Source organism: Cnephaeus nilssonii, assembly GCF_951640355.1.
Source record: "Cnephaeus nilssonii genome assembly, chromosome: 8".
In the NCBI taxonomy this organism is placed as follows: domain Eukaryota; kingdom Metazoa; phylum Chordata; class Mammalia; order Chiroptera; family Vespertilionidae; genus Cnephaeus; species Cnephaeus nilssonii.
Window position 1 is genome coordinate 77,392,447 of NC_137079.1, and position 13,841 is coordinate 77,406,287.

Genomic DNA, 13,841 nt, shown 5'->3' on the forward strand with positions numbered 1-13,841 from the left:
ATGATGGTTCCCTTGTATGGAATGTCCTTTCCCCAAAAATGTTTTGTCATTAATAATTGTTGATGCTTTTAATATTTAAATCTGCTGCTGAACACAAGAGCCACTTCATTCAACATCATTGAATGAAGGGGAAAAATACCTCTCTCATTTTATTAAAAGATTCTAATTTCTTACCCATGTTTCCTTATGAATATAGCCTTTTGCAAATTATTATATGTAATTCTTTTGTTTTATAATAATTGATTTATTTTTCCTCTCCCACACCAGCAGCTTTGTGGAGATATATAACATTGTGCAAGTTTAAATGTGTAAATTTGTCGGTTTGATGCTTACATATTGCAATAAAATGACCACCATGGCATAGCTAACACCTCTATCATGTTATATAATTATCATTTCTTTTTGTGCGGTGAGAACATTTAAGATGTACTTTCTTAGCAACTTTCAGCTAAGAGAGTATTGTTAACTATGATCACAAATCTATGCATTAGTTTCCCAGAACTTAATCATCGTCTAACTGGAAGTTTGTACTCTTTGATCAACATCTCCCCATTTCCAACACCCCAGACCCAGGTAATCACCATTCTATTCTGTGGCTTAGGAGTTCAGCTTTTTTATTATTATTATTATTATTCCATATATGAGTAATATAGAATATTTGTTTTTTTCTGTCTGAATTATTTCACTTAGCATAATGCCTTCAAGTTACATCCATGTCATTGCAAATATCAGGATTTCCTTCTTTTTATGGCTAAATAACAATTTGCTGCATACATGTACAATATCTTCTTTATTGATTTGTCTGTTGGTGGTCACATAGTTAATTTTCATATTTGTCTATTGTGCATAATGCTGCAGTAACCCTGGGAGTGAAGAAATTGCTTCAAGATCCTGTTTTCATTTCTTTAGGACATATAGGGTATTATGGTTGAAGTATCATATGGTTGATCTATTTTTAATATTTTTGAGGAACCTGCATACTATTTTCCATAGTGATTGCACCAATTACATTCACACTAACAGTGCAAAAATGTTTCCTTTTCTCCACATTCTCACCAATACTTATTATCTCTTGTCTTTTTGATGATAACCATTCTAACAGGATGAGATACTATCTCATTGTGGTTTTGATTTGCATTTTCCTGAAGATTAGTGACGTTGGACATATTTTCGTATGTTGGTCATTTTTCTGTCTTCTTTGGAAAAATGCTAGGCAGTTTCTCTGCCCATTTTAAAAAGAGATTATTTACTATTTTTGTTATTAAGTTATATTAGTTCTTTGTATATTTTAAATATTATCTTCTTGTCAAATATATGGTTTGCAAATATTTTCTTTTATTTCCTAAGTTGCCTTTTTATTTTATTTGTTTTATTATTTCATCTTATCTTATTTTGCTATGAGAATCATTTTCTTTTCTTTATAATAGAGGCTATCTCTGTAAGTTTTTTGTTAGAGGTGTAACCATAGTGTTTTAGAGTGCAGAAAAAAAATACCAAGACAGAAAATTTTATTCAAATTTGATATAACAAACATTTGTGAATATTTACTGTGTGTCAGGCACTCAGAAAGATCATTTAGAGTAGTATATGCATTCAAAATCACTGTTAAATAAATATATATTCTTAATTTTAATGGTTGTAATTTTAAGAATACATTTTGCTTTCATTTCAAATAGTTAAAACTACTCGTAAGACCCAGAAATAGAAGAGAAAGACTAGGTTCACCATGTATATCAAAAAGAAGAGTAGGCATATAGATATTTTAAGTGACACATTTCTCTATTCAGACATGTAATCTCAGTTTATGTCCAAATGTGTGTTTTTCTGGGGTGAGAACTGCTGTAAATACTACATCACATGCATTATGCTTAAACAGAACCCATTCCTCAATGGCCATAAAAAATTTTGACTGTTGATCATTAAACACACACACACACACACACACACACACACACACACACACACACACCACCAACAACAAGAAAAACAACCACAAAACAAATCACAGGAAATTTAAAAATAATAATAATTATAAGACTTTTAATTTTTCTCTTATGGTATAACCAAGTCAATCAGGGTAAAATCTCTCCATGGCCAGTGCACAGAAGAGACAGAAAGAAGCTAACCCAAGCAGCTATGTAATCACAGCAGATACTTTTCAGAATATGTTGTAGGAGAGAATTTCTCTGTAATTAAACTTTGTCTGAAATCCTATGCTAACAAATTTGCAACAGTAGTAAAAACCATTATGGGTACATATTTGATAAACATTATCCATAAAATATGAATGTAAAGCAATTCAGAGAGTGAAAGAAACTAATATCCGCTGATCATCCATCATGTATGAAGGGTATAATTTAAACTTCATTGACATCCTGTAATTTAGAATTCTTAGCTCTATTTTGTGGAGAAGAAAGTAATTCATTCATCCAATAAATATATAATGAGTGCCTACTATGTGTCAAGTGCTATTTTAGGTCTTGAGGATGTAGCAACTAAAGCCCCTTAACTCTTGGAGCTTATATTTTTGTGGGGATTGATAGGCAACAGTATATAAACAAATATATATTTAATATATGTCACTTGGTGATATATAATAAGTGCTATGGAGAAAAAAAAAGAATAATAAAAGGAGATAGAAAGTAACAGAATGGAGGGGGTTGTATATTTTATATAAAGTGGTCAAAGAGTCCAGAAAGAGTGCCATGCGAGAATTTGAGAACCAAGACATACTGGTAGAGAGAGAGAGAGAGAGAGAGAGAAAGAGAGAGAGAGAGAGAGACAAAGGACAAAGTTTGCTGGGTATAAGACATAATAGGTGCAAAGCATAATAAAAAAAAAAACACTAAGAGGAAAGTCAGAGTGTCTTAAGGATAGTAAGTTAGAGAGTCAGAGATAAGAGATGAGATCAGTAGTAGGGATCAATATAAATATTTCATCTTTCACTAGGAAAGTAATTGGAAAGCCATTGAATTTAGATCAAAGAAGTGGCATAACTTTGGTAGATCTGGATCCTTTGCGAATAAATTCTTGTGCAAGCCAAAGACACCTGCTGCCTGTGACTGGCTCTGGACAGTCTGTTTGGAGCTATCAGTGATAGAGGTTTGTGGCTCCTCAGCAGGGCCTGGGTGCAAGAAGAAAGGACCAAGGTGCTCACCAAAGTCTGCTTTTACTAGCACTAGGCCCAGGAGGTCAGATCAGCAAAAGTCTCAAAGCACTCAGAGACCCTCCTCTGCTGCAGGCTGTCATTTAGGCTCAGTCACTTAAAGAGCCTTGGGCTGTACTCCTCAGCAGGGCATAAGCATCAAGGTAGTACTAGAGGAATTCCAATGGGTGGGGCTATTGCTTCCCCTCAGGCTGATGCTGCAATGGAGGGGAATGCTTGCCTGAAAAAGATGGTCTGAAGTATTGGGAATGACTCTGCACAGGAAACCTGGCAGCTGACCTCTCAGCTCTCTCCACAGACCCACCTACCTCAGACTCTCCTCTTGAAGCTCTAGTACACTCTGCTCTCCCCTCTGTGGGACCCCCAGGGTGAGTGGCTGCAAACAAAATTATGTGTGTTGGCCCTTTATGAGGATGCCTGTGTTTCTAGCCATCTCTCTCAGGCAGACAGAAAGCTTGCTGCTGTTCATAGCCAGATGTTATGTGGGCACCTTTCCCGGTTCTGGTGCTCTGGGTTAAGGGCCTGGCTTGGGGTGTAGAACCTGTTGTATTGTAAATCAGCAAATGAGATACAAGATGCCTTAATGAGCCAATTAAATAGGAGACGTTTATTGAGCGCGGCCCAGAGGGAGGTGTCTCTTCCAAATCTCTGAGCACCACAAACAGGAAGTCTCCCGTATTTATACTTTTAGAGCCTCTTTGTTTGCAGATATTACAAAGGGCTCTGTGTGAGTTATTGTTACAGACAGCTGTAACCTTGAATGCATAATGAGTTTGTACTTGGCATAAGAATATGGGAATTGTTATCAGTATTAGTCCATTTTAGTCTATTACATTGGATGGCTAGCTTGCAAGATCAGACAGTTAAGTTTATCTTTTTCTATTATTTGAACTAAAAACAAAGTCACATTATAGAATAAGAGACTGTCTTAAAGTGACCGAGTTTACAATGACAGAGTTTACAGGACTAGGGACTATCTAGCAATAGCAGAGATTTTCAAACAGCAGTTTTATACAAGATGGAGGTTACTATGATTCAGAACCCACACTTCTTAGGGAGAATACCACCCCCCACCCCCTGCCCCCAGCCCCATAGCTGTTATCCCTCTGGAACTTCAGCTGCTGCCCAAGAGTGCCCAGCCAGACCTGTTACGCCTCCACACCTCCAAAGAGTTTCAGTGACCTCCTCAGTAAGTCCTTGGTTATATGGCTTCTTTCCAGCTAGTTTTCAGTTGGTTATTCAGGATGATTTTTCTATAATTTGGTTGTAATACCAGTTTTGTCCTGGAAGGAGGTAAGTATAGTTTCCTTCTAATTTGTTGCCATCTTCAGGAAAATCAAAACATGGTTTATAAATAATTAAATCATGCAGAATACTTTAAATAAAATATAATGCTGGATTTTTTTTTCTTTTTATCACTAATTTACTCTTAACTGGAATGATAGTAATTCATATTAATGGAGAAAATGAAGATGGTGAACTTCATTGAAAAGATGGAAATTCAGCAAATACAAACAAGTCATCAGAGCATCTTAAAATGAAACAAAAGAGTATTAATTAAGCAACATAAATGTGTTGTTTATTCTTTTTATCGAAAAAGCATACAATTTATTAAAATATTATTGCTTTGACTTATAATTATATAAAATATGTTAATATTATGTGAAATAAAAACATTTCCTGATTATTAAATATTGTGTGGAAAAAGAAAAAAAAATCAGCAATTTAGCCTTATTTCATGAACAGATTTTTTTAAAAAAACAGCTTTAAAACATGAACTATTCAAACATATGAAAAAAGTAAGGCTAATGTAGGTTTTTTTCCTTACAGATATATGGTTTTTGTACTATCATTTTCTTTTCAAAACCATGTTCTATGTTACATTACAGGAAGCACCTTTATATCATGCTATAAACTAAAGAGGTTATTTATGACTAACTGCAAAATTAGAACAACTTTTATTTTCATCACACAGTGATAAAATTATCTTTTCTTTTGTGATTATAATTACAAAGTTTCTTATCCAGCATTGTGTCATTCTAACATTTAGATTCATTTTTTCTGTTCTGCTTATTCCATTATTTTGATTTTTAGATTCAATTGTTGATAGATATGTATTTATTATTATTTAATTTCTTATTGTTCTTCTTGTTCTTGTTCTTCTTCTAGTATACCTTTAACATTTCAGGTAATACTGGATGGTGGTGATGAACTCCTTTAGCTTTTTGTCTGAGAAGTTATATGTCCTTTGATTCTAGTCTTGGTTGTAGGTCCTGGTTTTTCATCACTTTGAATATTTCTTGCCAATCCCTTCTGGCTTGCAAAGTTTCTTTGGAGACATCAGCTGATAGTCTTATGAGACCTCTCTTGTAGGTAATTAACTTCTTTTAAGATTCTCTCTTTGTCTTTAACTTTTGAAATTTTAAAATGATGTGTCTTGGTGTGGGCCTCTTTGGATTCCTCTTGTTTGGGACTCTTTGTGCTTCCTGAACTTGTATGTCTATTTCCTTCATCAGGTTAAGGAAGTGTTCTATCATTATTTGTTCAAATTAGTTTTCAGTTTCTTCCTTTCTCTCTTCTCCTTCTGTCACCCCCATAATGTGAATGTTGATACTCCTGAATTTATCTCAAAGGCTCCTTACATTATCCTAATATTTTGCTGTTCTGATGTTTATTTATTTATTTTACGTTCTTATGTTCCAAATCGCTGATTTGATTCTCAGCTTCATCTATTCTACTACTTTTATTTTCAATCCTCACCTGAGGATATTTTTTCCATTGCTTTTAGTTAGAGTGAAAGTGAGGGGGAGAAAGAGAGAGAAAGAGAGAGAAAAAAACAGCAATGTGAGACACATTGACTGGTTGCCACACCTGCCCTAACAGGGGTCGGGGATCCAGTCTGCAACTGAGGAATGTGCCCTTGATGGGAAATTGAACCCATAACTCTTTAGTGCTCATGCCTATGCTCTAGCCACTTAGAAAAACTAGCCAGGACATCTATTCTACTATTGATTCCCTGTAATTTATTTTTCATGTCAGTGGTCTTACGTAGTAGGTGTTTTGTAGGATCTCAGGACACAGCTTCCCTGATTACCCTAGTTGGGAACTCCAGGTGCTCCTTCCCTACCCTGTGTGGGTTTTGAATACTCCCCTGTTGTAGTTGAGCCTTGATTGTTATCGACACATTAATGGGAGGGTTTTACCCCTAGTCCAATTGATCAGCTGCAATGACTGGCTGATACCCCCTGCCACTGTGGAGGATCAGCTGGGCAGGGGCCTGCCCCACAGAGGAGGACATTCTTCAGCATGGCTCTGGTGCCCATTAAGTCCATCCTTTGAGTGTGTCACTTGTGGAGGTGGAGGTGGTTGGGTGATGCTTCAACTTGGTCTGAAGCTTTCTTCTGTATGTGTTGGCTCTGGAGCCTACCCTGAGGTGCAGAACAAGGTCAGAAGCTTCCTGTGTTCTGCCCGGGACCACCCAGCATGAGCTCCAAAGCAGTATGTAAATGGCTGCTACTTGTGCTGGGTTTGGAGGTGCTCAGGCAAGGCCAAGCTGTGACCCAAGGTAGGCTGCCACTAATTCCAGGCCAGAGGCCACTTAGTGAGAGGTACCAGGCACACTGATGCCAGAGGCTGCTTGTTTGAGATATTTTAGGAGAGTCTGAAGCATGAGCCAAGACAGGCCATTTGTATGGAAAAGACACTGGAAAGAGCTTGGGTGAGCCTGCAGGTTGGATGGGTCTGAGTCTCACCAGAGCAGGGCAAACAGTGAGCTAGTTATATTGAGACTCAGCTATGGCTCCCACCTGCCGGCTCTGTGCAGGGAGGACTCTGAAAAGGGACAATGGCCTCTACCAGTACTTCTGTCTGGCAGAAAGCTGCCCTCCAGATCCTCCCTCCCCCCCCCCCCCCCCCCCGCTGATGACAGACAATTTAGTTCCTCCGCTGGTATCTTTGGAGCTGCTGCCCCAGCATTTGAGCTTAGAGCCAGTGAATCTAAGACCATTCACAGGCCCTTTAAATAGAACTTTCTGGGCCTCCAGCAGTTCTGCATCTCTCTCAGCTACAATCCTTGCTGTTTTTTTAAAGCCAGAGTTATGGAGACTTCTCTTTCTGGCCTTAAAACCCTGGGCTGAGGGCCTGGTGTGGGGCTGGGACTCTTCACTTTTCAGGGAGTACCTCTGCAGGCAGGATATCCCTCCTGATTTTTATCCGGAACCCAGCCTGTTCCATGTCTCCACTCCTCCTACCAGTCTCAATGTGGCTCTTCTTTAAATTATTAGTTGTCGTACTTCCATTCAGCTAGATTTCAAGTGATTCTAAATAATAGTTGTTCTGTAGTTTAGTTGAAATTTTGATGTGGGTGTGGGAGGATGCAAGTACCACTTTTACCTATGTTATCCTTGTGACCAGAATGCCCTAGATTAATTCATTCTAATGCATTTGTTCAAAATGGTTGTTCCATTTTTACATTAAAATGTGTCTCTCAGCTTTCTGTAACTGTGGAGACACCCTGTTGTCCCTTGTAATGGTGACCAAATTCTAAGTTATTTCCTTCCTGTAACTGCAACCGGAACTATCCAATAAGCCTTGGGTTTTATCTCATTTGGGGGGCTTGAAAATGGACTTAAGCAATAAAACAAGAGAAATGGCAAGATTTGCTCTCTTTTACTCATACAGGAGACCTTACAGTTACATCTGGGAAAAGAATCTTGTAGCTGAATCTCTAATACACCAGCTGGAAAATTACTGTCCTGGTTTGATTTGGCTAAAAAGATGCTTTCTACAAAGACTGCAAATTGCCATAAGTGGACTGAAGAGATAGTGCTGTTTTAATAGTCCTAGTTCTTTCTTTATCTATTTTTAATAGCTGACCATCACAGGCATTACAAAAATGTCAGCTCTATTGTCCCATGAGTCATGATTTTCTTAAGCACCCTTCACTGGGAGGTAAGTAGACAGCTGTTAATCACAGTGTCAGCATTTTTTTTTTTTTTTTTTCAGAATTGCAGTGTTAGTTGGCAATCATATGCTCTCTTCTTTGGATGGCTATTGTAAGTATAATTTCAGTCCATTATAGCACTATGTGGCAAATGCATACCCTGCCTTCTGGCTTCTTACTGAGCATATAATTACTTTTTTACTTATGCTATCAGATGAGGTACACTTGTTGTTATTAAATAATACTTCCGCCTTTTAAGGATGCTGCATTCTATAGTAATTACTTGCTCTGAGAGAGTACATTTGAACATTGTCTATGTTATAGTATACCTTTATGTTATATATACCTTCACTTTTCTTTAAGAAAAGTGAAAATCTGAAAACTTGTCATCACTTATATATTAGAAAAATAAAATTATTTTTGATATCCTTACATAACTACATAAAATATCCATATGTATATATACATGCACCTAAAAACTTAGATCATAATTTTGCTTGCAAAAATATGAAAGTTTGAGAAACAGCTGTCGAAGTTTTTGACTATGTTTATTATAACTTTGACTTTAAAAATACTTAATTAGGATAGGAGAGTAATCAGGCTCTGGTGTCTGTATATTCAATGAACACTCTTCTCAGGTAGATTTATCAAAATAATGTCTGCTTCTTTCCTTTCCATGAAGCTGTATAGCTGATCAAGAGGACACATTTTGCTCATGGAGAAATGTAATTTTACTTAGTCTATGTGAGGGAATATAATTTTCTGAAAAAGTTTCTAAGAAAATATATCAAACTGCTGCTGGTATCTCCACTCTCATTAGAGAATAAATAGCCAAAAGGATTACAAGATATCTTCAGTACCAGTAAATGGAAAGATGCAATAATGATAATTCAATCACTAAATAATAGTAACGTAACAGAAAGATCAGCAATTAATTTTGAAATTACCTACTTAGCTGATTTTTATATTTAGTTTCACCCTGGAAGATAATTTTTCTACAGATTCTAAAGTAAATCAAGTTATTTGTCATTGAATGTGAATAAATTAATAATAGTTATGCTATTCTGGAGAAGCAAAATTAATATAATTTTCAGATAAAACATTTGTGAGAAACTTAATAATATTAATGGTTATTATATAATAGTTGAGTTTGCGAAAAGTTCAAACATGATACATTCTCTAAGCCGTAGGAAAAAACCTGGTAACAAAAGCCATGAATTGCTCCTGGAAGTGCATTTTTTTGGCTTTTGATACAAAGTTCTAAAAGCAATGTATCTAGCCCTATCAGGTTTGTCTCAGTGGTTAGAGTGTCGGCCAGTGGACTGAAGGGTCAGGGGTTCAATTCTGATCAAGGGCACATACCTTGGTTGCAGGCCCTGGCCCTGGTTGTGGCATGAGAGGCAACCAATCCATGTGTCTCTGACATCAATGTTTCTCTCTGTCTCTCCCCTCCTTTCCACTCTCTCTAAAAATCAATGGGAAAAAAAATCCTTGAGGGTGGATTAACAAAAAAGAAAAATAAATTCCAATGTATCTAGGCATTTTAATGCTTTATTGTATTACTAGAGGCCCGATGCACAAAAATTCGTGAAAGAGTAGGCCTTCCTTTCCCCAGCTGCCGGCACTGGCTTCCCTCTGGCACCCAGGACCAGGGCTGCTTCCCTCCTCCGGCCGCCCGCAGGCACCCGGGACCCAGGCTGGCTTCCTTCCGGCCCTGGCTTCGTCAGGAAGGACGTCTGGAATGATGCCCAAAAGACATCTGGTCTAATTAGCATATTACCCTTTTATTATTATAGATAAACGGCATCATACTGATTGGCTTACACTGGTTCCTTATCACATATTTTCATTAATTGCATATTACTGAAGGGATTTTTAGTTTGCTTACCTGATTAGAGGAATGGTTTTCAATTTGTGTTCTATAAAGCCATGAAGAGCTCCACAGAGTGATTTGGGGGAGGGTGACGAAATTTTGGAAGATGGCACTCTGCTTTTATCTGTATTTTATAATAAACTTTTTTTAAACATAAAAATAAGCACTAACTCAAAGAATTATTTTTAATTTTGAAATAACCCTTCTCTGTAAAAAGTAAATAAGAATATTTTTCCTGATACAGGTAAATCTTACTCAAATATAAACAGTCAGAATGAACTCCCTCCCTACTCCCCCAAAGGAAGTCAGATGCTTTGAATCACATACATTTTTTTTCTTTTTTTTAATTTTACAGATAAAAAAAATCATTTTCATGTTATTTATAATTACATGATATTTTTATGTAACTGAACACGATGCATTTTTAAGTATTTCAGATTCATGGAAATTTTGTAAAAGCTAGGATATTTTCTAACTCCTCATGAATTCCTCATTTCCCATTTATAAAACTTTTTATGTCAAGCTAATCATGAAACCAAAGGCAACAAGGAAGTCTAGGTAGGTAATATTACAAAATCATAAAATTAAATTTACAAATAGTTTATATTTCTAGGTGACATAGCTCACTCAGTACATTTTAAATGTTATCTATAATAATAAAAGCCTAAACAACCATCGCAACCAAATGGATGACTGAACAGGCTGCGTGAGGTGACTAGGCTGGCAGGGGGGTTAGTGAGGGGCGACCAAATGACCAAGCAGCAGGCTGTGTGGGGCTATCAGGCCCACGGGGGGGCAGTTGGGGGTGACCAAGCTGGCAGTGGGGGCAGTGAGGGGCGACCAGGCTGGTGGGGGGGGCAGTTAGGGGTGACCAGGCCAGCAGGGGGAGCAGTAAGAGGTGATCAGGCAGGCAGGCAGGTGAGCAGTTAGGAGCCAGTGGTCCCAAATTGTGAGAGGGATGTCCGACTGCCGGTTGGACATCCCCCGAGGGCTCCCGGATTGGAGAGGGTGCAGGTTGGGCTGAGGAGACCCCCTCCCCTTGCACAAATTTCATGCACCGGGCCTCTAGTTGTGTATAACAAGGGTGTTTTGTTCTTTAAATGCAGATGACCAAATCTAATGCCCAGAGATAACAATAAGAAGGTATGCCTCGGAAATTTCATAGAGTACATTGGAGAAAGAAAAACTGAAGTTATTACTTCTTTATTGCCCTGCTTTCAATCACCTCTTTTATTCCAATTCAAACTTTTACATTTTTAATAACCTGTAAGATAGATCACATATGAAAGTATTTAGTTTACTGCCAAACATGTAAGTACATGTAAGTGGCTGTGCTTGTATTCTCTCCCTGAAAGTTTATGGTTGAAGGAGAAATGGGAATGGTGCTAATGTTCCAAATGGTGCTAATGTTCCAGATTGACCATCTATAAATCTTGATTTCCATTACCATCATGTACAATCACCTTTAAAAATAAAAAAGAAATAGATTTAAAAAATACTAAATACAAATAAAGGTTTGGAAATACTCCATATATTGCTAGAGGAATGAAATATGATAGGTAATTTTCACTGGAACATTATATTTAGGAGATCCTGAAATGTAAAAAGGGACACAGTTCATTACTCTTTTAAAAATTATTTTTAGAAGGATGTTATTTGAATTTCTGTGAAGCTTTATAATGCTTTTCAAAATAACTTGAAATATGCTCTGTAAGTAATTTCACCTATTACTTTCTTTTTATCCATAAAGGGGACTGGCACATTTCTGATTTTGCCTAATTCATTTCTCCCATTGCAACATCATTCAATAGATTATACTAATTATTAATATGTTTATATCCATTGTCAAGTGATTTAGGGATCTACCATCATAATGTTTCTTAAGTCAATGAATACATTTGTTGCTGAGATACTATGGATAAAATTGTTCCTCTGATTTTCTCAAGATGTGAGCTACTAATCTTCAATAATCTGTACTACAAACAATTTTATGCTTGGTTTCAAATGTACTTAACCTTCATTAAAGAACTAAAAACAATTCTGCAAAGTAACCTGTGAATTATTTAAAGCTGTTTTTGTGCTATACAAATAAAAAATGAAAACATTATATATTCATTTAAGAAGTAAATTCATGAAATCTTGTTCCATATATAATTGTTTTATAAATAATAGTAAATATTTTCTATTGTATTGTGCTGAGGATTTTTGATGAAGAAATACTAAACCCAAGTATTTCAGGTCAGAATTCCTAAAGGAAGAGACTACTTTTGGATGATGAAAGAACTAGTCCTATGCATATTATTTATAAGTTATCGTAACATTTGTGTTATAGTTTATCTCTTCTTTTTAAGGCGGTGAAGCTGAAATGAACCTAGGAAGAGTGGGTTAAACTATGCCTGCTTAGAAGGGTATAATTTTTTTTATTTTTTAAAGATTTTTATCTAATTTTTGAATTATGTAACTGTTTTAATTAATTCTTCATTAGGGAACAAATTTGTACACATTCTGTATTTGGAAGAAAATATAAAAAATAACACAAGATTATACAAATAAACTCCAGAATATGAATCTATGATATATTTTGGAGCTTATACACTTTAAAAGTACTTTTTTTGGTGTTCATATATGTAAATATGAGTGTATTTAAATAATCCATATTTGGTTGTTTTTAATAAAAGTGAATCTTGAGGCTAGTTATCATTTCGTTTCAGATTTTGTGTTTATTTTACATTGAAATATAAAGCTAAAATAGCTATTTGGGTATTTTAGTAGGTATAGAATACATTCTAAGCATTTTTTGGACATTATAACATATTAATAAGCAAATAAAAATTGGTTTTGTTACACTTGTTTTCTTCCTCAGTGATAAGCTTTCATTATATATTCACACTAGCGTTCCCGTTGCAGGAAAAATCCTGCAATAGGGTTTCCTGCTGCACTCTACCCCACCCTGCCTGCTCTCCTCCCTTGTCCCCCGCCCTGCGATCTCCGCCAGCCCCCCTGCTTTTCTAACTTCTCCGCCAGCCCGCTCTCCTTCCTTCTTCCCTGGCCCCGCCTCCGCTCCTCCCTTCTCCCCCGGCCCGCCTTCTTTGCCAGGCCGCCTGCTTTTCCCTTCTCCCCGGCCCCGCCTCCGCTCCTCCCTTCTCCCCCGGCCCTGCCTCCGCTACTCCCTTCTCCCCCAGCCCCGCCTCCGCTCCTCCCTTCTCTCCCGGCCCCGCCCCTTCTCCCCCGGCCCGCCTTCTTTGCCAGCCCGCCTGCTTTTCCCTTCTCCCCCGGCCCCGCCTCCGCTCCTCCCTTCTCCCCCGGCCCCGCCTCCGCTCCTCCCTTCTCCCCCAGCCCCGCCTCCGCTCCTCCCTTCTCTCCCGGCCCCGCCCCTTCTCCCCCGGCCCCGCCTGCTCAACTTCCTTCTCCCCCGGCCCCGCCTCCGCTCCTCCCTTCTCCTCCCCCCGGATTGCTTGCTTCTCTGCAGCTTTGCTCCCTTCTGCATCTCTTGGCTTCTTTCTACGCTGTCGCGATATGCAAATTAGCCACCATCTTTGTTTGGATAATTTGCATATTCGTCCTGATTGGCTGGTGGGCGTGGCTTGGCTGGTGAGCGTGGCTCGGGCATAGCGAAGGTGCGGTCAATTTGCATATTTGTCTATTATTAGATTAGATTCCTTGTATGTATGTCTTAAATGCATTAAGTTCATATTGATACCCTGAATGGCAAGCTGGAATTCTCATTGCAGGTTCTTGTCTCAACAAGTTTGAAGAATAAATTTTGTGGACTAAAAGATTTTAAGCAAAAGAGTAAAGTTTATTGCAAGCGTATACAAACTCTCCCCTGGGAAGGGGTCCCCAAATGGGTAATCCTCTTA